Below are 22,649 nucleotides of genomic sequence, written 5' to 3'. Positions count from 1 at the left end.
CCTGCCCTACCCATTTTTTTTTCCATGTTCTGCTTGTGACTCTGCACATGTGTAGTGCCTGTTGTCCCTATGAGTCCTCACCAGTGAATCTGCTCGAGTAAGGCCAGCTGGATTTGGCCTATCACAATATTTATCAAAGTGTGGTCTATGGAGATTTTTTAAGCAGCACTTTCAACAGATTAATTTCTGCTACTCTCTTCTATACTAGGACTTGCTACAAAAACCCTCTTAAATAAAAAAATTCAATCCCTAAGGATTGGATTCCTATGTCTCAAGAGAATTTTACAGCTCTTGGAACTTCCTTAAAAAAGTAAAATAAATCTGGGAATGGTTCATTAAAACGTTATATACAAAATGAATGCAAAGTCCCTAAACTCTTTGTGTGCGTGTCTTTGTATACACTTCAGTAATGTAACTGTAGAGGATGACTATAAAAATTAAAAAGAGCAACTTTTTGCCTATTCTCTGATTCTGTTTCATTGTTTATTCATTATCTGAAGCCTGATTAATATAGAAGTTTGTATCACTATCATAAATGAACATTGCTATTAATTAATTAGGCACAGAAGTTACCACAAAAAAGCTTTTCTGACCCCAGCAATTGAAGGTTTCTAGAGCTAGCATCAAAACAGAAACACTTTAAACACATGTAATAAAAAGTATTGAAGTTCAGTTTAATTTTCTTTCCCCGTGTTTTTTAAAAAACTGAAATGCAGAGTAAATTCCATCTGTATGCTGTGGTTTATTCCCCAATGTCTTGCCTTGCAACCTCTTCCAGTCCTCCCAGTTCACATACTTCTTCCATTTCAAGAAAGAATAAAGTTGAATTATCTCCTGATTATATTCCTAATCTCTTATTCTAAGTAAATTCTAATAACAAGTATCTCAAACATGAAAATGAATTCAATTTCTTTATTGTTCTCTTCTTTGTCTTCATCTGCTTCTACAAAATACAACTATAGCCACTGCAGCCACAACATGTTGTACTTCTGTCATGGCTTGGCCATGCCAGCAGACCTGATAACCGGAGAAATCTTACTGAAGTGTCATGCCAAACTCATTCCCAAGAGCCTTGGATGAAGAGCAGATTCTGCTTCCTGCAGAAGAACAACCAAGTGTGACTGGTTTCTTGCCCACTCATTTTACCCCTGCCCAGCCAAGGAGGCCACCAGAACTAAGTTTATTCTATATAAATCTGGAACCTTAAGAAGGTTGTACAACAAAATCTGGATTTTTAGAAGAAACTGGTTAGCCGCACAAAGCAAACAGTTCAAAGGATGGCTTCCTTAGGTTTCACAATTGAACCACTGTTGCATTTGAATAAGCCGGGCACCAGGAAAGGATACCACCATGCTTGCATTCATTCACAGAAATCTTCAGGAGGTTGAGTGAAGCAAGTAAACTGAAAGAGAAAAAGAGGCCAGCACCATGTAGTTTGAGGCTCTGGAACAAACAAGATGGACTAGCTTGCTCACTTGTGAAGGAATAAAACAAGAAAGACTTTAAGATTGTCCTAGACTTAGAGCCTCCAGAGAAATCTCTAGCCCAAGGGATTTTAATTATTTTCCAGCTCAGAGGCTGAAGGTCATTTTCTGGTGCCCTTTGTGCTGAACTCCAGAACTGCAACAAAGCAAGATACTGCAGAGAGGACTCCAGCAGATGTTTTTTGCCCATTTGTTGCTAAATTTGCTTAATAAGCCTTCAAAGCCATGAGACAGTAGATTCACAGAAACCTCTCCACTGATATCTGCCTGATGTCACTGGGGTCAAACGAACCTCAACAAAGACAGCTTAACGAGAAGTATCCTGTAAGATGGTTTACTGACATTTACTCACATTAAGCCTGGCTAATACTCTAGCTGACATCACCATCTTGAAGATATTTTGTTGACCTGAGATTACAGTGGAGCATTTCACCAGCTGCTGTCCCATCAGCCGTGTACTAGGAGAGCAACAGGCAGAAGTCAGACTTGTCCCTGCTTCTGCTTTAGAGTAAATGATTAAACAAGGCCCAAGATCTGTGATAATGAATTGAAAAGGCAAGAAGAGATGCTAGCTTTATACTGACAAAACCCTAAGGACTTTAGCAGAGTTACTTCTGATCCGGACAAATAAAGGTGGGACTGAAAGGTTACTTGCAGCTTTCTTAACCAAAATCTTTAAAGATGTTCTCTCCCTAATAAATTTCCCTGTAGGCTCCCATAAAGGGATTGGGTTAGAAGGGCAAGGAAAGGACTTAAAGTCTCTATCACTAAACTTGTTACACTGCACCAAACTGCACAAAAAACAATCAAGTATAAGAATACACTCAACCTGTGTGTGTACTGCGTGCACATACTGCACAGCCACAGAAGTACCCAAAGACGATGTCATTATGTCTGAGAGAATAAACAGAAGGAAAGACCTGGCATAACATCTGGCATGTATGTTTCTGATTTAATGTGCAGAGGTATTAAAAAAAATCAAAGAGGAGCAAGATTTCTACCCTTGGGCATCTGATAAATGGCAACCAGGCAATGAAATGTGCACAAGCACTTGATAAGAACAGGGGTGGTTGCTAGAAATCAGTTTTCATAGATATCTCTTCAGAAAAATCAATTTTGGAAAAATAAATCAGCTTTACCTAGAATAAAATTTATAGCCATCAGTGGAGCAGATTCTGGAACAACCTTCCAAAGAAGGAGTGGGAACAAACAACTATTTTTTTAAATGGCAGTATTTATGAACAAAGTTAAAAAATACAATGTTTTCAGACAGCAGAGGGCCTTTTCTTATTCTGCAGTCTATAAATATTCTACTTATTCTTGAACGAATCTATTACTAATAAAGCACTAGAAAATACATACTCAAAAATGAATTTGAAAACAACAATTTGAATACAAATGTTTCTGGGCTTTGATTACTTTAAGCCCTTACACAGGGACACCCTGTTTTCCGGATCACAGCATCCAACTCCATCCTTATCTGCTGTGCATGCATGGAGGTGTTCAACTTGAGATTAAGATGAGCTTGTCATGCATAAAAGGTTTGGAAGGCTTAAGGAAATTATTCATGTTATGATGAAATGTAATGCTATAAATTTTAAAATAATCATAATGAAAGATTAACCATGAGAATTGACTGCGCCTTCCCGCAGCAGAACTTGCAGATTCTGAATAGAGGACACAGAAAAGTCTGTAAGGTTCACCACTGTGTGAGTTCTGACAATCTCAGTGTGGGAGGATCAGTCCAGAAAGCAAAGAAATGGTGCAGAAGAAATTCTGAATTTCAGAGCTATGAACCAACACTGATTTCTGCTTCAAGTCCTCTCTGTGGCTAGTCTGCTGCTTCACCATCCTGGCTGCAGAGCCCACATGCAGCCACCAGAGATGCTTCTGACAAATGTTAATAAGGTGCAGTCATACAAAAACACTGGCTCAGAAAAACTTCCCATAATATAGAACTTCCCATAATCAAGATTACCTATGGATAAATAAATAAAAATAAAATAAAAATAAAAATAAAAGAGTCATTATACCACTCAACATATACATCTCTACTTTGAGCTTAATATTTTGGGTTGCTTTCTCAACATACTGGTGCAGTATAAAGTACATTGGACACAGCCAATCTGATGGAACATCTAAGAAACTAATCTATCTTAATTAAAGCAAGTGAGCAGGACTAAGTCAGAAGATGTACGCAGGCGACATACTAGTCCACTGCTGTGATGGTTCATGAGTGGGATTTGTTAATTAATTGACCTAGAGCTATTCCTCTTCCAGGAAGTACAATCAGAGCTGAGAAAATAGCAATATTTGTTGCTAACCACATTCCAGAAAAAAATAGTAATAATTCAGCCCCATTTTTTTTTTACTTAGCCGTTAGACAAAATATTTAATTGTAATGTAAAGATCTTAACTTTTTTTTTGTTTGTTTTTTAATTAAAAACAGCTAAATTTATAATCTAAGTAACATTTCAAAATGAAGCGTTGGAGAATAGGGTGTCCAAATGACGCATAGTACATAAATTCCATCCTTCACCCTTTTTGGGGGAGAGAAAAAAGAGGACTGATTGCTGAATACAAAATCAACCCAAGTTTAACTAACCATACATCAAAAATAAATTAATAGAGTACAATAGTGATTCTGTTGGTATAAAGCCTTGAAGATGTTCATTACACTCAGCTTCATCATAAATCAGCACATTGTTAAGTAGACTGATGAACATTGTATTTGATGCTTCATATAGTAAGAATACTTTCTGTAGAAATTAGCAGAGAAAACCATAACACTACTCTTAGAGCTTTACACTGAATGTACACAAAACTATCAAAGTATTGGTAATCTCAAAATTAACAAATTATCATCTAATTTGAAATGTTTCTGAACTTTCACAGGAAAACATTCAAAAATTTATATTTTGAGGCTGTTTTTACATGTTATGAACTCATAAAACCAACAACAAAATCTGACAAGAAAATCTTAGATGAAGCAATTCACCTCAGACTTTATTACAGAAATTGCCTAAATTTTGCACCTTTTTAAATGACAGGGACCCTGCACCCCACTACTCTCAGCTTCCAATTATTTAGAAGTTCTAGCTACATTGTCAAGGAAAATAAATCCAACAAACAAAATTTGAAGGTGAATTTTGGTTTTGATCACTCCAAAATCCTGCACAGGTACATATATGTTTACAGGATGAACAGGACTTTAATCCCATGATGTTGCTGAGTCTCTGATGATTTCCAACCATGCTCATATTCCTCAATTCACTCACTCACAGACTATATCACTGGACACACTGCTGGCCAGCTGTGGCTACATAGCCACTATTATAGTAACTATTCATTTATGAGAGGAAGGAAATCAGATCAAAGCTGCAAAAATGTCCAGACTCAAAACGTAACCCTCACTTTCAAGCTTTCAATTCAGCCTACAACCTCTTGTCTTAGCCTGCTGCCCAAAGAAACCACCACTTTCCTCTTATTCTGTGATGCCTTTAACTTATTCCTTCATCTTTTGGCTTCTGTAAACCAGTGCACCTGAACCTGTGTTTCATATACGCCATCAGGTATGCTCCAGCACAGACATTACCACAGAAATCTCTCTAATTAGGCACAGTGAGTGGTTTATATGCTGCCATTGCCAGCTGAGCTCCATGAAGCCAGAAATATTGACAAAGATATACAGAATATCCACAGCCAGATTTCTGACATCTTCCACTGCTGGAGAAAGTCATTAAAGTCACAGACACCGTTATCATCTATGCTACAGGGAAGTCTTAACCAAGGCTCAAAAGCCGCTGCTCTGGGTGCAACAAAAATATAAGAGTGTTCCCAAAGAATTTATATTCCAAATGAACAAGAGAAATAAACACAGGAAGTAGGCAGCATTGTTATTCCCACATTAAACATGATGAATTCAGCTAAAATAAGATCCTTTGACTTTTTGATTTGGCCTTCACTGCAAAGCTCATTCATTGTATTTCCTCCACATGACATTGCCTTGCTCAGGAAAGAGCAATCACGCTGCACAGCCACATGGCAGCCACATCAAATGACTTGATTCCCAGCAGGAGGCAACTGGGTGAGCGATGTGTCTTGTTTCGCAGGTGGTAACTTCCTGTAACCTTAGCTGTGGCATTCTGGTTGATGGTAGCCCTAGCTCCACTGCTATTAATTACTCAAGGTGACTGCTCCATCAGAAGTTTCGCCTGAAAATTCATTTAATAGAAGTGAAAGATTTGGATGTGCACAAAGATCACGCTCGGGATAAAAGGGAACTCTGAGTGCAAACTAATGTATTTCATTTTTCCTTTCACCCCTGAAAAAGCAATCTTTATTGTTTTTTCCAAGGTCACAAAAAAGACCATGGCAGAAGCAAGAATAGAACATCCCCGTTCTACATCCCATAGTATGTACACAGCAAACCTTCCACAATAATAGAATCTAATAAATTAATTACATGGATTATAGCCCTTAATTGTATATGCTTCTATTAGACTAAGAAGAAAAATAAACAAGCCAAGTATAGAATGCACAACATACATTTACTTCTCTCTCTCTTTTTTTCTGGACTCTATTTTAAATACATGGCAGTATAAAGAATTCTATAACCCATGGTAAGATGCACACTGGAAGAAGGAAAACAGTCACCTGTGAAGCCTCTGCAGACACTGCAGAGATAAAATAAAAGAGAAGAACTCTTAAAAGAGTCACCTTGAAAAGTACCGAGGCACAGCATTCATCTTCACAGCAGGGAACAAAAAGGAAACACATTACAGCTTCCAATACACACAGTGGTAGTTAAGAGAATGAAGTTTCTCGGTGAAAGCACATATTTCAGTTTATAAATTCTTCTATCGTCTTGCTTTCCCTCCTTGACAAAGTTTTGACATGATTGTCTATACTCCCATTGGGCTGAAAAAGAGAACATGCTACAGGTGCAGAGATGACTGGCATGACAACACTTTTATGAGCAGTTGAAGAGATAAAACAGCTCAAAAAGAGACGAAACAAATTCCTGGTGGACAGGTTAATCAGTGGCTGTTAAACACCCACCAGCTGGCTCCAAGGCAGGAGCTCTGTAACCAGCTGAAGGCTGGAAGCTTGGAAGGTGAAGCAGGGGAAGCATTTGCTGTTAGCAACTGTTCAAGGCAGGAGGCTGGACTAGGTTTGGCACAGTGTGGCTTTCCTTATGGCCCTCCATTATGTCGTGCAACGACTCTGCACCGTCTCCACTTTCACTCCAATTATCATGCACTGCATGCCAGTCCTGGGCCCCTCACACACGTAGGGCAGGAGGACACAGTGAGGGCATACATTTATACTTCTGAGTAGATGAGTTCTATGAGATGTTCGATAGGAAGCAGGACAGCAAAGTAGCCCAGTATTACCAGTTCTCTGAATACTACTAAATACTTACCTGGGCCCAGCCCTTGAGAATGGTTCTTTACCAGCCTCCAGAAAATTATGATTCTGTTTTTTCTCTACAAAAGCCCATTAAAGAAAATTCTATGTGGTCTGGATGGTTACCAGGCCACCAATGGATTTTCTGGTTGCTGTTGCCCAGACAGATCTTTCTAACACAAATAATAGGTAAAATGTTTGTATTTTACGCCAGATGGTACCCAACTATCTGACAACTCAGTCTTTAATGTGTTAGCTCATTATTGATTGCACTTCAGGTGAAAATTAATGTAGCCTGCTTTATTTTTAAATGTGTCCCAAATGGGGATCCACAGTAGCAGATGTTTGGGGCGTGGTGGGGGGAGGGAGGAAGGGATGGGAAGGAAGGAGTATTTCCACCTTCTTAGTATGCTGACACAGATTTATTAGAGTTCCTCTAATATATGTAAATATACTTCCATTCACAAGTGTCTGTTTGTGTGTGTCTGTGCCAATTTATATTAGTTTATTTTATCTGACCCTGCGTGTGAAAACATGTCCATTTATTTTATACACACAAACATCTAAAAGTATTGGTTTTATTTATTTTAAAATCCTTAAGATTAAAATGAGATAAAATAAAAAAGACCTACATTGTAATTCCACTGAGTAAGTAACAGAAGGTATGACCCCTCTGAAGAAACTATTGCCTTGGCCAGGGATAGAAACCTCTTGATCTGGGGCTGTAGCATTGGCTCATGGCACAACTCAGAAAACCCTGAGGGGTCTGGCTACGTCCCAGCAGCCTGGGATGACCTGCATATGGACAGCTATTCTGCCCAGAGCCTCCAGTATGGGACTCACCTTTGGCACAACCTGAACATTAAAACCTGAGAATAACCATAGAGATTAAGACCACGACACATCTTGTCTGGCAGTCCTGCCTCTGGCAGTACCCAAGAGAAGGATGCTACAGTCCTGCCGTTTCCCTGGACCACCCTTTTCTTCTAGAATTTGGGATCTGGGGACTTCCTGAATCAGAGGTAACACCTTCCTGCCTTTGATGGATTGCACTTTTGTAAATTCTTCTCATCACTTTCTGAGCCCATGTGAGAACTTTTTACACCTATATGTCCTGAAGCAATAAGAGCAACAGTTTAACCACTCATTACATAAAAAATACATTCCTTCTTTTATTCCAAACCTTTTCTCAAAAAGAAGGGAACTTCAAATAAAATATTTATAATAAAAAGTGAACAGTCATTCCAATTCACCTTCAGCATGCCCTTCATAACTTCATAGAGCTCTATTACATCTTTATCCTCACTCCACTAAAACATCTCTTTCCAAGGTTAAGAAGTGTACCGTACATCTACATTATCTCCTAAGTTTTGTAGAGTCTGGATAATACATTTCACAATTCTTCCATTTTCTTACTTCCTGCAATGTCACATCAGACTTTGTCTTTTCAGCAGTACCAAAGAACTAATCAGGCTAGATATGAACAACTGGAAAATGATACACAATGAATCAAGCATATATTTCTTTTTGATGCTTGCCATCTGTAAGCAGATGGCCACTGAAACACTCTACAAGCAAAAAGAGAACAATATGCCCTATATGGGTAAAACTCAGGAGGAAAGTGATATGGTGCACAAGAGCCAGAAATTTAAATCACACAGACAATGTACCTACTCAAAAACACCAAATGTCCACTAGCACTAAAATTATGTCTCTTTGTGTAAAGTGTACATATATGCATGCTCTGCTGCTATGAGTGTTAATCCCAGATGGGAATCAAAAATTCTGGAGGACTCACCCAAAGAATAGCTGAAAAAGGCTGAATTCAGTGTCTTGCATTCAGCAATGAGCTGCTATTTTTGAAGCAGATCCTGTCCCCACCTCTGCAGGTCCTGCACAAATCCTGCTAAGAGAACTGGGGAAGTTCAGCACCTAGAAGTATCCTTCTCTTGGAAGACAGAAATACCTATTAAGGAAGCATTCCCTAAAAAGAAAACTGATGTACTCTCTTGCTTTCTTAGGCTCATGAAAAGACATTTAAACCTTCACAGAAAAACTTTATTTACATGGATTTCCTCATAAATTAACCTGTCTTCATTTTGAAGCTGTGTTATGAGTTGCAGCAACTTGTGCCATCACCATCATGTTGCAGCCCCATGCTTTTTAGAAGAGCTTGCTACTGTCCTGCCATTACTGACAATGATACACAGTATTATTCTTTCAAGGGATGTAAATATCAACACTTGACTGACTTTTCCATCAGGCTGAGAAGCTGTTCTCCCGTATTTAGTGAATTAATCAATAAAATGCAATTTCCTACAGTATGTGACAAACCCTTGGGAGGCCAAAAATAGACTGAATGCTAGATTTGTCTTATGGATTTTCTCATGATTCTTACCACCAAAATCATGATGAGAAAATACACAGGACAGTAGTGTATGTCATTTGTGTCAAACTATGAATTAGCTAACTCTAACTTACCTGATGTGAAAACTACCTGTAGATTTCAGAGCAAGTCTGCAGGCTAGGAGGAAGCAAGGTGAGGAGAGGGAAACACTCTTATCCCACTGTGTTGAATCTGCCTAATAAAAGGATGAAGTCCTCAAGCTTATGTTGAAATTTCTTGGTGAAAATGGGGATGAAGTGCCCAAGTCCAGGTACAGATAGTGAGGTGAGATGATGCTACTTGACCCCTGGAATGGGGAAGTCAAGGAAGCAAAGAGCAGAGAGAATCAGCTAGCTCTCCAGCTAGCCAGCGTCTTTAAAGGATGACAGGATATTTAGAGTAGGAACTACTGCAGAACCTCTACCAGTAAACATATATATATATATATATATATATATATATGGGCAGCTTTCATGTAGTTTCCCATCCCTTCCAACCCCTTCTTAATGTTTCAGGAGCCCAGTTCACAGACTTCTGGGCTAAAGATGGCTCTTGGGCTGGCTGGGACATGAAAGAGGAGGAGAAGAAAAGAAGGAGGGATGAGAAACTCACCAGAGAACTCACTTACCCTCTTTTTCCTGGAGATTTAGCTCTGCAGGAGCATACTTCCATCCCCACAGTGGGATGGATAGATGTCATGGAATCAGAGAATTGTTCAGGTTGGAAAAGACCTCTAAGCTAATCTACTCCAACCTTTAACCTAGTACAAAACTCCATCACTAAACCATGCTAAGTTCTAAGACTACATGTTTCTTGAAGACCTTCAGGGATGGTGACTCAACCACTTCCCTGGGCAGCCTGTTCCAATGCCACAGAACACTTTTAGTGAAGAAATTTCTCCTAATATCCAACCTAAACCTCCTCTGGTGCAACTTGAGGCCATTTCCCCTTGTCTTATCACTTGGTGCTTGGGAGAAGACACCAATCCCCACCTCGCTACAAACTCCTTTAAGGTAACTGTAAAGTACAGTAATGTCTCCCCTGAGCCTTCCCTTCTCCAAGCTAAACAACCCGAGTTCCCTCAGCTGCTCCTCATAAAACTTATTTTCTAGACCCTTCACCAGCTTCGCATCCTTTCTCTGGACACGCTCCAGCACCTCCATGTCCTCCTTGTAGTGGGGGGCCCAACACTGAACACTGAAGTACTGACTCAAGGTGCAGCAAATAGTGTGTCTCAGCAGGTTAAATGGAACGAACCCACAAATACCCTGCTGGAAAGCACTGAGTTAGTACAAGTCACCACTCATAAAAGGGAGGGGAAAAAACAAAACACCACCACGGGAGTACACACACCCCTTGTTTGCATAAACACTTTGTTCCAAAGCGATCTGATATTGCACGTATCTAGTCATGAAGATAAACAATAACTAATAAACATTCCTCTAACACTAGCAGCACGAATATCCTATCTTCCTTCTTCAGATATTTTTCAACTGCATTCTTCAAATCAGGTAAGGGAACAGACAGGAAAGCAAACAGATCCAAGTTTGAAGCTGTAAAAGGTAAATAGTAGAGCAATCCTACTTCATTTGCAGTGTGCATTTCTGGTAAAAAGACAATGTATTTGTACCCAGCCAGCAGAAGTATTGTTTTAGTATGGAACACTAACAAAACAACATTTCTCTCTTCCAGTATTGCTTTCATTGCTTCAAGCTGACTATGAAACCAAACTACAGAAGTAACTAGAAATGTATCCACAATTAATACAATGCTATATTTCTATCACAACTTTAATTATAGGAATTCCTAGCTCTTAAGTGGTAAAAAAGCATTCAGGAGTCTGAAACACGAATTTGGACAAACTTATATGTGGGCAAAATTCAGTGACACTGCCAACAAATGCAGAAAGGGCAGAAAGCTTAAAACTTATGCACATTTGCTATGAATACAGTAATGACTCACAAGTTCAGATCATTTGTCCTTCCCTCTTTTTTGCCATGTAGATGTTCAGGAGAAAAAGAAAAAAAAAAAAGAAAAAAAATAAAAAAAAAAAGCTTAAAAAGCTAGTGGAGGATTTTCTTGGGTGAAAAACATATGAAAAACATTTATTTATGCAAGTTAACATCAGCAATTCTCATCTTCTGTGAGACAACCTGCATAACTGTCAACATATGGTGTTACTGCAGGTATGAAAAGACACTAGCAACTACAGTGTTGGCAGTAGTAGCCAATGTGAAGTTCTTGAGCTGTGTGTAATTCATAAGCAGTTCAGATATAGCTCCTATGCACAGCTAAAGTATTCTACTGACGATGTGATTGCCAGGTTATCTGAAACATTAGCTATGCAAGAAACAACCAACATGTTGGGTTGAAGCTGCCAGTGTCAGCTTATAAAGAGCCCCATGAATCTAGGTGCAGGGAAGCAGAGGAGCTTACATTTCCATCCCACTATTTCCATTCATGTTGAACTTCCTTCTAAAGTTACTATATCAGATGAGGTGTAATATTCATGTAAGGTATGATTGCTTGGTTTGCTTAGTCAAATCACTGTCCATATAAATACGATTCTGCATAACAAAATATCTGATCAGCAGCATCAAATCTTAATCAATACTACCAGTAAGCCGATGTACTCCTCATTTGGGATCATAAATTATTAAGAGAAGATGGCAAGGCTGTGATTAAATGGCCCTCGCTATAACCAGATACTGCAAGATGAACAGACCACTCCCTGGCAGGATGCTGAGGAGTCTGGAGAAGCTCTTACTTTTCCTCTCAGTAATTCCCCTTCTCTATCCCATACTCTCTCTTTCCTGCATCCCACTGAAAGTCACTGCAGAAACAATGTCGATGGAAACTTCTTTGGTTTCTTTCCCACTAAATTATGTGTGAATGTAGCAGACAGGACTCAACTTGAGTCACTCTAAGAAACAGGTTTCCTGATAGAAGTAAGAAAAATAAAGTCAAGAAGAAACACTGCTGATACCTCTCTCCCATATGACACAAGCAAAGAGTCTGGCACTTCCCAGCTTGCAGCTCTTGGCCATTCCCCTGCTGAACTCTAGCAGTGAAGTCTCTCAGTGAGACTTCTCCCCATGCCTGTCTCTGAAGTGTTCCCATCAAATTCAGAGAGCGAACAGCATGTCCTCCCAGGGGGAGGACAAAGACTGGACAAATTTGTGACTGCTCTGTAGTCATTCCCTGCAGCTATGAAATCCTGCTCATCACCCTCTCCATACATTTTAAAAATGGCCCAGTCTTCACAACATAGAAACTTAAATCAAGAGCATGTTTAGGAAGAATTCATCTCCAGCCTCACCACAAAAGACTACAGACTTTGGTCCCTAAAGACATCTGAACCTTCCTCACAGAGCTTAGACTAGAATTTGGTATAGGTTGGATACAACTTGTTCCAGTCTGTAAAGCACTTTGTGATGATGGTCTCTAACCATGCACCCATTGTTTTGCTCATCAACTCAGTTAACAATTCAAGTTATACAAATTTCAGTGTTTACCTATGGAAAATAAGGAAAACTAAGGAAATATGGCCTATACTTTCCCAAAGTGACTGCTGAGATATCAAAGCAATCATTATTACTGTAGCCAAGTGTGTACACTTATTAAAACACTTCTTCATTTCCATTGGTTAATTCAATCAAGTTTTGTATTTGATTTCTAACATCATTTTCCTGTCAGTAACTACTAGTATGAAGCCTTGTGACAAAAAAATGTCAAGCTACTGATATTCATCTGACTTCAAGAGCATTTGAGAGACTTTTTGAGATTGCTTTGTGTCTTCACAAGGAAACAAGCAAACAGCCTCAGGATAATTTAATTCTGCAAAAGGGTGAGATGGCAACAGCCTCATAGCTAATATATAAGATCATCCTTCTCTTCCCCTTTGAAGACAGACTTGGGATAGGAAATGAGATGCTGGCCCAAACAGAGAAAAGCAATGTGGTCAGGTAGGATTCCCACACCCTACCAAAAAGCCTGTGCTTGAACAGGTTCATATTGAAAGGTCTGCAAATTCCTCTTCAATTACATTAATATATTCTATCTGTTATAAACACTGAACCTTGAGAAAGAGATTTTGCTGTCTACAACTGTTTTATTTTCAGCCACATTGTGCCACCAGTTGACATGACCCTTCTCCACAGCTGCTGTCAGAGGCACAAGGAATATCTGTTCCAAATCAACATTTTAAGACACTAAACTGATTTTTAAGCTAAGGAAAGAGATGTGGCTGAAAAAGCTAGGCTGAAAAACTCTATACAGCTTCACTGACCTACATTAATCAATGAAACTTCCATCTCAAAAGGCAGGAGAATAATTATTTTACAAAGTAATCTTTAGCGTGCCAGCACTTTTTTTAGTAAAAATATTGTTACCTGTAAAAATCCTAAGGTACTGGTTCCTCTTTGCAATTTCTCCTAAGAGATAAAAGAGCTTGTTTCCAGCATACTGAGATTAAAGAACTTGTTTCCAACACGCTGAAATGTTGCTGTACTCTGATTAATGTCTTTGGCAAATGGGATAAAGGAGTTTCAGTTCTCTTGCTGCTCAACCAAGTCAAATGTGTTTTCAGGGCTATCGGTGAGTGATGTCCACCAGAACTCACCTCAGTCATCCCTTCCGTGTTATTTATAGGAAAATGCTAAGCAGAGTAAAAAGTAGATATTCCCAGTTGCTGCTGAAAAACTAGAGGTAAGGGAACATATTTGAGTAAGTAGGTACCATGCACAGGTGTACACACATATGCATGTACACACATACAGACATACATATATACACACATACATTTCCATATAGACATATTTTTCCATTAATAAGCACTGATTATGTATTCATAGGTTACTTGCTTAAAATAATTATATGTAATTACCAATTTTTTACATCTCTGAAGATGTATTCTGTCAGTCATAAGCAATCTGATTATTCTCAGTGTGTCTTCCCTACTACAGTGGGAAATGAAAAAATAAACCAGTGACTACTAAGAGTGCATGTAACACAATAATCTACACACAAAAAAAGTAGTTTACCATGTTATTGATACCTTACATGCATTCTTCTGATAGGAAATACATTCTTTAATTGCTAATGTGCTGTTCAGCTACTATTTTTTTTGAACAATCCATACTGTGATCACCTAATATGCATTAATTCCTGACACTTTTTGCCAGTACCTTCTCTCCTGCTTTCTCTCTGATACAACAAATAAAAAGCATTTTAAGACAGAGGAGCAAACCTTTCATTTTGTTTCTCATAGAAGCTTATCTCAAAAGTACAGCAATGCCACTTTACCACAACTGGCACTGAGAACTGATTTGTGTTCATCAGTATTCACTTGCTGCCTGAGCATCAGCTCTTGAAGTTTCTGATTTTCATAAATAGTCACCCCTTCAGTTATTAACTGTACTGAGTGGGTCTGCTCTGCAGCCCAGAGCAAGAATAAAATCGATAAGCTCTGGTAGCAAGCATCAATTCTCTGATTGCAGATGTATTTATAACAGGACAATTTTCCAGAATTAGGTCTGTATTATTTAAAATATGCAAAGTCAGGACTTGAGAAAAACATGTTCTGTTATTTGGTCTTTGACATTATAATGAGAATGAGACAGAGAATATTCCAACAAGTTAACAAAGGAGACTTCTGTCCCCCTTAAACTGTATTTTTTCAACAATGCCCCTTACTAATAAGATACTTCCAAGATCATCCTTCTTAACCCTTTACTCTGTATAATACCCTGGATTATTTCTTAATATTTTTAATGATATAATTACAGTTATCTAGTTATCTGAGGAGAAGAAATAGGGAGAAGTACAAAAAAAAAAAAAAAAAAAAAAAAAAAAAGGAAAAGAAAAAGAAAATTAAAAAAAAGGAAAGAAAAACTGATCTTCCTCTAATTACCTTTATTAATAGCAAAGAGTTGTTGGCCTGCCTTTGTTTTAATTGCTTCTTATTCAAGCTGTTTTCTCTATAGTCACTAAAATATTTATACATACTCCTCTGAAAATCTCAGCCTAAGGGATTTAAGATCGTGGTTCCCAGTGAATTTCAATGGACCCTGACTATCTAACTGTTTCATACGCCTTGAAAAATTCTAGCCATTATTTCTTTCAGAAAGTTAGTATCTCATTTTTTTTTTTTTTTTTTACCACTTATTAATATATCTGTTTCCTTTTAAAACATAGATAATTTAAGTACCTCTATTTGAATGGGTAAAAAAATGAGTACAGAAAAAACTGAGGCTGTTACAAGATTAACATTAGTCTGCATCACTGTGACTGTAGCTATAGTGGCTTTTTGTATATGATAATCAAAGAACAGAAGCAACATGTTTATTCACAGATACATCTGGAAAAACTAATAAAGCAGTGAAACAGCTGAGCTGTATTTCAGTAAGCCATAGATGCGCTGAACTCAGTAGATGAGTATGCAACCCTTAGCTATATACATATCATTCTCTCTCACGGAAATAGTCTCCATTATTTTGCTCAGTTACTATGATACGGTGTTAGATATTCCCTAATTAACCAAATGAGAGGAGTTTAGGAAGTTTTTTCTTCCTGCTAGTTATTCTTTCTATATTTCTTTTCATCATTAAAAGTCTGGCTTATCTGCAAATTCTGCATTTCAGGTGATACTAAATGGCAAAGGCGGAGAAAATATATTCAATCCTCCATAGCAAATGCAGAATGACTAGCACATTTGCAAGCGGTCCAGTAACAGATACATCCTTCTTGTTACTACTGTGTGAGCTCTTCACTTCTGTCACTGTTATCCCGCCCCCCCAAGGGTTTCCAGCCTGGAGTTTGCATGCCCGGCGATGTCTGCACTCACCACACTCACGACGCAGCGTTTGCCAGCGATTTGTAACTTTGTAATTTGCCAGAGGATTTGTAACGCTTCCCCCTTGCTCATTGCTCCCTATCCCTAGCTGTGCGTTTGTCTTCCACAGGCTTCATCTGGCTGCAACAGCTGATGTGCCGACAGGCAGGGGCTGGCGAGCACCTCTCCAACCTGCTCCGTGACTCAGCATCCAGGAGGCCCTCACGAGCCCAGAAACCAGGGGCTGAACATATCCCTCACCCCTTGGCCACCGCCTGCTTCCCCCAGCTCAGGAAGGGCAGAGGATGTGGGGATGTAGCCCTGTGCAAGAGCAGCTTGCACAAGCAGCAGGGAAACCGCTAAGCTGGGGGGCTGCCCAGCGACGTGTGCATTCCCACGCAGAGGGCTTCAAACACGCCACTTCAGGCTGATGACTGCTTGATGGTTTGTTAGTGGAACACGAGTTTGTAATATTTATGTCCTCTCTTCTGAAACGGGCAATATGAGCACTAGCAGAATTCTGGTGCAGCATTTTCCTAGCTGATTATTCAGTTCCTCGTATATTCCTTACAGATCTTTACCAGGTAATTAATAACCCACCTCAAGCTGTTCCTTGAGGCAGGAGTCCTTACATGTCTCTGTACGATGTGACATAAGGACTGGCATCCTAACCAGGCCATCAGGTGTTATTAAATGCAAATGTCAGATAACAACGTCAATTCGAAGAAAAGAGGCAGCTACCCAAGGAAGGGTAGCACATGGCTTTCCTATTGTGACCGTCTGTGATACTTACTGGTAGCACCTTGGTAATTCAGATCACAGAGCAAACAGCTTTCAGCCTTATTTAACTAACTGTTTCTCAGTGCTCTGTGACAATATGTCTATCTGAAAGTACGGGTATACCTTCAAGTTGCTGAACACAGAATATAAAGTATTTCTGCTCTGTTTTCCAAACTACAGTGCCTTCTAAAAGATGATTTTTCATATTCAAAAATATTAATGATATATACATTTTTAATAATTTATTCTGTTAAATCATTTAATAAGCAAAAATTAGGTAATTTAATTGCTCTTTTAAAAGGTGGTATCTTTACTGTATACCTACATTGGTTAGACAACAATTTTCTTTAATATATCCTAAGCTGTCAAATGTGCAAATGAAAAGAATATAAATGCTTTTAAAATTTCTCTCTCTCTGTCTTTTTATTTCCAGGAAATGACAATTAGAAATAGCTGCCCTTGTATGTAAAATCTCAGGCAGTACTTAGTTTTCTGAAGGACAATAAGGACAGGTTTGTCCCTTCCCTTGTGAGCCCAGTCTTTTATCCAAAACGAAGCAGTTTCATCATAGTTATTTACAGGACAGTCAAGTAATTTTGGGACCTTGTTTGCCACAAATTTCACTGTAGCTTGCAAATGTTACAGAGGATTTACAAACAGAGGAATAAAAGTCAATGAAATTCCATTGCCATTATTTGCTTAGGACCTCTAATGAAATAGATCATGCTATTATATTGATTAAGCTCAGTGACTGCCCTGCCCCTCCCCACAATGCAGTCATCTATAGCAGACAAAAATTGATCAGAAATGCACACTCCTGAACAAGCTGCAGGATTTGAAAAAGTATCTAGCAGTATTTATTCTCAGCAATACTTAAACAACCATTTTACAACATCCACGCTGGCAGGATCCATGCAGCCATACCCGACCGAGAATCCTGACGCTGCATTCCAGCACAGATATCTGAGTCAATGTAACAACACTGCATCATCATAATCCTGCCTCAGCATATTCCCTCTTCTGCACACAAATCTACAAAGAAAAAATACCCCGTTTTACCTTAGGTGGTGAATCCTTTCTTGTCCTTTTGTTCATAATAACTATTCCAAGTTTGTATCTTTGCAAAAAATACAAGGATGGTTGCACCAATAAACTTCACAGATCCCCTCCTGCAGCAGAAAGCAAATTACAAAAAAAAAAAAAAAGACTTCAAGCTGTGACCTCAGAGCAAAGCACAGCCGTTAGCATCCCTCAGCCAACCTCCGGCAGAAAGCAGGTTAGACAGCAGGAAAACTAGCTCTGTACAAGGCTGCAATGCTTTCAAATCAAGCATTCTGTGCTGTAAGCTCGGGGATTTATATCTTCGTAAATAGGCCGTCCCACTCAATGCTGCTTGTGTGCATGAAAATATGAAGCATTTCACTGCAGTCACTTTCTGCAAGGAACTATCCCAGTCATCTTTACAATCTCTGTCACTCTGCTCTGAGACTAAAGAATGAGCACAGCATGCATAATTCATGCATTAAAATCTTCTGTGCACTTCCTGCAGGAACTGTTACATCCAGTAATGGGATATTGATCAGCTCATCGCTAAAACAATTGGGCTAGGCAATTGGCTTGCTGCAACAAACAAATGGGATGCAGACACAGGCTTTCCACCCTGCAGCACTCAAGCGCAACTCCAACATACGTGGCGTGGCATTTACATATTGCAGAGTGTTTAATCTGGACTCTGCATTTCTTTGACCTTCGGAAAATGCTGCATTATCTGAGCCTTTTATTTGAAGGCTGTGTGTCCTGCAGCCTGCATCTCCTTTTAACTCTATGCAGCACGAGAAGTGACTATGATTTCCTAACTCCTTGTTCAAAGCACAGTCAACCTCCAAAAGCAAAGAGCAAATTTAAAACCTTTCTGCCCCCTGATGCAGTCTTTGACCTACAAACCTGCCTGTTTGTACCAAGGGATTAAACCACTCGCACTGAGTCCCTCTACTACAACATACATATTATCTTCAATCTGGACAGAGATGCACATATGCATCATTTTTGTCTAGCACAAGTCACATAATTTGTATCTGGCAGATCAATTAAAACAAGACAAGTCCCAAAGTTTCTGCTTCTTCCCACAGATCTGAACATCCTCCAGCTTTTTGAGCACACTCCCTTTCCTTGCACCCCCACCGTTTAAACAAGCTTCATCAACAGTTCAGCAACTCCGTCGCCAGCCACTGTCTTCAGCAGCTTCTCAGCAACCCCACCCTTGGACCGTCACGTGCTTCTCCCTCCAGACACAAAAAAAAACTGGCCCACTCAGTTTCAGAAGAAAAAGATAAGAGAGACCGACATAAGGAAAACATGATAGCCAGGACTGAGGTGAAGCTCCAAAATAATTATGAACAATAAAATAACAGGAATCTTCCTAGTCACCCTGGTGCTGACAAACAGCACTGTCACCTGCGTTTGTACCACACAAATCTGTACTTTCCTCAAATCTATGGAAGTATTCTTTAGCATTGGTGGAGATTGGGTCATTTTAACACTAAAATGCATCATTAACACTAAAATAAAGAATTGTTAGCAATGTTTATTTGAAAAGAAATTCAAGAGGTTAGTAAGACCTTCTTCCTGGGACTAAATAGGGCACAATTGGCTAAAACAAAACAAAAAAAAAGATAGGGCTGCAGTATGAACAGGAACATGGCACATGCTGATGAAAACCTGAAGTTGGGCTAACCTACCTCTTCTATTGAATTGTTACGTGTTCAGACTCTTCCCAAGTAAGCTAATTGAAAATTGTCTGGAGTAGCAGGACTTGGCTTACTATCTAGCAACAAGAATGAATAGAGGCTTGTTCTGAGGAAAATCAGGAAGAAGTTTTGCTTGGTTTGTCCCTCACCAAAGCAATGGCCTTTCACTATATCTAGTATCTACTACTTTCCCTCATGCTGAAGCAAAAACATTTTTGGCCATTACTATATCCTGAGCGTAGGGTTATGATCATCTCTGACAAGCATTAAACCAGGAGTTACAAGCCATATTCAAAACATGATGCTGTCAACCTGTCTGCCTAATTAATTAGATTAGAATAGGAAGACATCTCAGAGAGATGAGATTCATGCCCCAGGTCGTATGATCCCCACGAGCTCCCTGTGATCTTACTCTAATCAGTTGTAAGTGGGAAACGTACTAGGCAAAAAAAAAGCTCATATAAAGCACCGCAGACCAACTCAACCTACGCTCACCGTTGCAGTGGGCATCTGCCACTTGCTGCTATATTGAGACTGCTCCAGATAAAATAGCTAAATTTGGATAGCTAACTAGATGCAAACAAGATGCCCGTCCTCTGTCAGAAGATTCATAAAACCTGCTCAGCTGGGCAGATCTTGCGGGCTATTTAAAGGTGAGTTGAGACATTCTCATCTCCATTGACTGTAGTGACGGGATTTCTACTGATGATGATTGGACTGGGAATGTGTAGGCCCCCTATAGATACCAACATGTGGACCACTCAATTTAGACACCTAAATCTAGCACTGCATGTAGTTTAACAGAATATTTCCCTAGGCACAGGGCAGGAGACATGGTAACTTGGGGCAGTTATGTATACTTTGACATCCCCTGCTCTACTCTAGCTATGTTTGGTATAACTTTGAGCTTTTGAGCAATTGCTTAAAACTGATTCCATATGTAAATGCCACGACATCAGTGCCATTTCAGACAGTTGTGTACAGAATACAAATTTTGATTACTGGTTCAAAAACAGCCTACATTTCTACATCATATGAAGAGCTAAAGGTAAACCACACATTAAATTAAGAGTTAATATTCCTATTTGAAATGGAAAATATCTCCATGTGGATGTCATTATTATTATTTTTTTTTTTTTCTGTATTAAATCATTGTTAGGTATTCTTAAAACAAAACCAAACAACAACAATCTTAGAATTTCTGCAATGCCTGCCTGCAGGCATTCATATGAGTTCCTCAAAGCAAGATGAGAAGCTTTAGGGAATAAAAAGTCAGTAGGTCTTCCCTCCATTACAGATCTTCAGAAGAAGCACAGACAACAAGAAGGGAAATTTGTGCCACTTTCTTTGGAAGATCACAAAGATAAAAAAGGGTTTCACTATTCAGATGGTCTAGGTCTAAAAACAGAGCAAATTAATGCTTTGTTGAAGTTACTGGTATTAGGAAACACACATGAGTGCAAATATAAATGCATTTTATTACACTGAAGTACTGCCTATGGATTCATTGTGTTAGACGCATACCCCAGAGAAATCTGACAATCCATGCTGATAAACATTAGCTTTGTTTGCATATTTATCTGCATTTTTTAAATTCCTGATTTGCCAGTGCTGAAAATCATGTAATGAAAACACCCTACTCTCCTTGCTTTATTACTCTGATTGAAAGCTTCTCATATAAACGAACATAGCAGGTGTTCACACACTTACTACATCTAGGTAGGAATTGGAAGCTTACAGTCATAAACACAAAGATATATTTTTCATCACGACCACCAGCTTCAGCACACTACACCTAGCCTCCCAGCACATTACCCTTTCAAAGCAGAAACTCCAGACTTGGCAACCTTCTGCCCAGTTTGAAATGGGGAAGTGCTCGTGGGTCTGGAAGGTTTTAGGATGTGCTATACAGCAGACTGTCAGGTACTCTCAGTCATAGGATCCCATTTTTAAAAGAGCACAAAGCAGCCATTTAGTGCAGCCATTTCACACAGATGTTTCACAAATCTTCATTTTATTTCAGTAACAAGTTGCATAAATCTCCGTTTCATGTACCTCTTTTCTTTTATTATTCTTCCTTACTGAGGTCTAACCCCAGCCTTGGTTCATCATCATCTTCCTCTTCCTCTTCCCTTCCTCTTCTTACACTGAGAAAAAGCTCTATTTTTCCACAAGAAATAAATTCTGTCCTCCCTCACCTTTAGACAACTTATTCTACTATCTATTTATCACATTCACAATGACTGTCACCTGCTTGACTCTAGCTCTTAAATACTGCTGGCATTATTTTTCTCTTTACATGCCTATTTCTCCAACAGAAATCTAACAGCAACTTGAATTTTTCTTCTTTTTTTTTTTTTCCCTTCTTTCCCTGCCTCATCCTTGAAAACACAAAAACCACTTGTGCTCAGACCTACTCTATGTTCCACCTTCTGAAGAGCCACAGCAGTCTCCCCTAATTCCATGATGTCCTTCAGAATCTCATTTCCCCATCACGTCTGCTTTCATTCCCCTCCCATCCTCATCGGTTTTCCCTTCACAAAGCAAAAATTCCCGTCTTTCCCTTAACTTCATTTGCTTTTGCAGTCACCCTTACATCTGCCTCCTCTCCTTTGATGTTACGTAGCTTTAATTCTACTGCATGAAGTTCTTCTGCTCCTTTCATGCTGGCTTTTATCTTTTGCATTCAAATGGGGCAAGTCTTGAAATCTCTAGCATTTGTACTTATCCATACTTGAGGAACTGGACTCATTCTTCATTCTTCCTGACATGCCAACTGTTCTTTATAGGTAGGAGGCCTACATTTTTATTTTTGAAGTTAGGACTTCCTTGACACAGTCCTATCCTGATTTCTGTAACTGCTGCTCTAGATGTCTTTCAGAGGAACAACTTCAAGCTTACTTCCAAGTTCTACAGAGGTTTTTTGGTCTTCTTACCTCTTGAAATAGTACTCAGATGTAATCTCTTCTGTAAACGCAGTGCCAACTACCAACTCCTCCTTTCAAATTGGT

The 22,649-nt window shown here is 39.1% G+C and overlaps 1 protein-coding gene across 1 annotated transcript in view; it reads right to left on the bottom strand.

Moving 5' to 3' along the window:
- The window catches only part of CNTN1 (contactin 1), a 144,347-nt gene extending 126,287 nt beyond the window's left edge, over positions 1-18,060 (bottom strand). The window contains exon 1 of the mRNA XM_035326087.1: positions 17,951-18,060. The gene's annotated coding sequence lies outside the window, so the exon portion shown is untranslated. The remainder of the gene's footprint in view (positions 1-17,950) is intronic.
- Positions 18,061-22,649: the final 4,589 nt, after the last annotated feature.

This window comes from Oxyura jamaicensis, chromosome 1 (genome assembly GCF_011077185.1).
Source record: "Oxyura jamaicensis isolate SHBP4307 breed ruddy duck chromosome 1, BPBGC_Ojam_1.0, whole genome shotgun sequence".
Classification (NCBI taxonomy): Eukaryota; Metazoa; Chordata; class Aves; order Anseriformes; family Anatidae; genus Oxyura; species Oxyura jamaicensis.
Note: the sequence above shows the minus strand (reverse complement) of the source record. Positions and strands in the feature narration are given on the sequence as shown.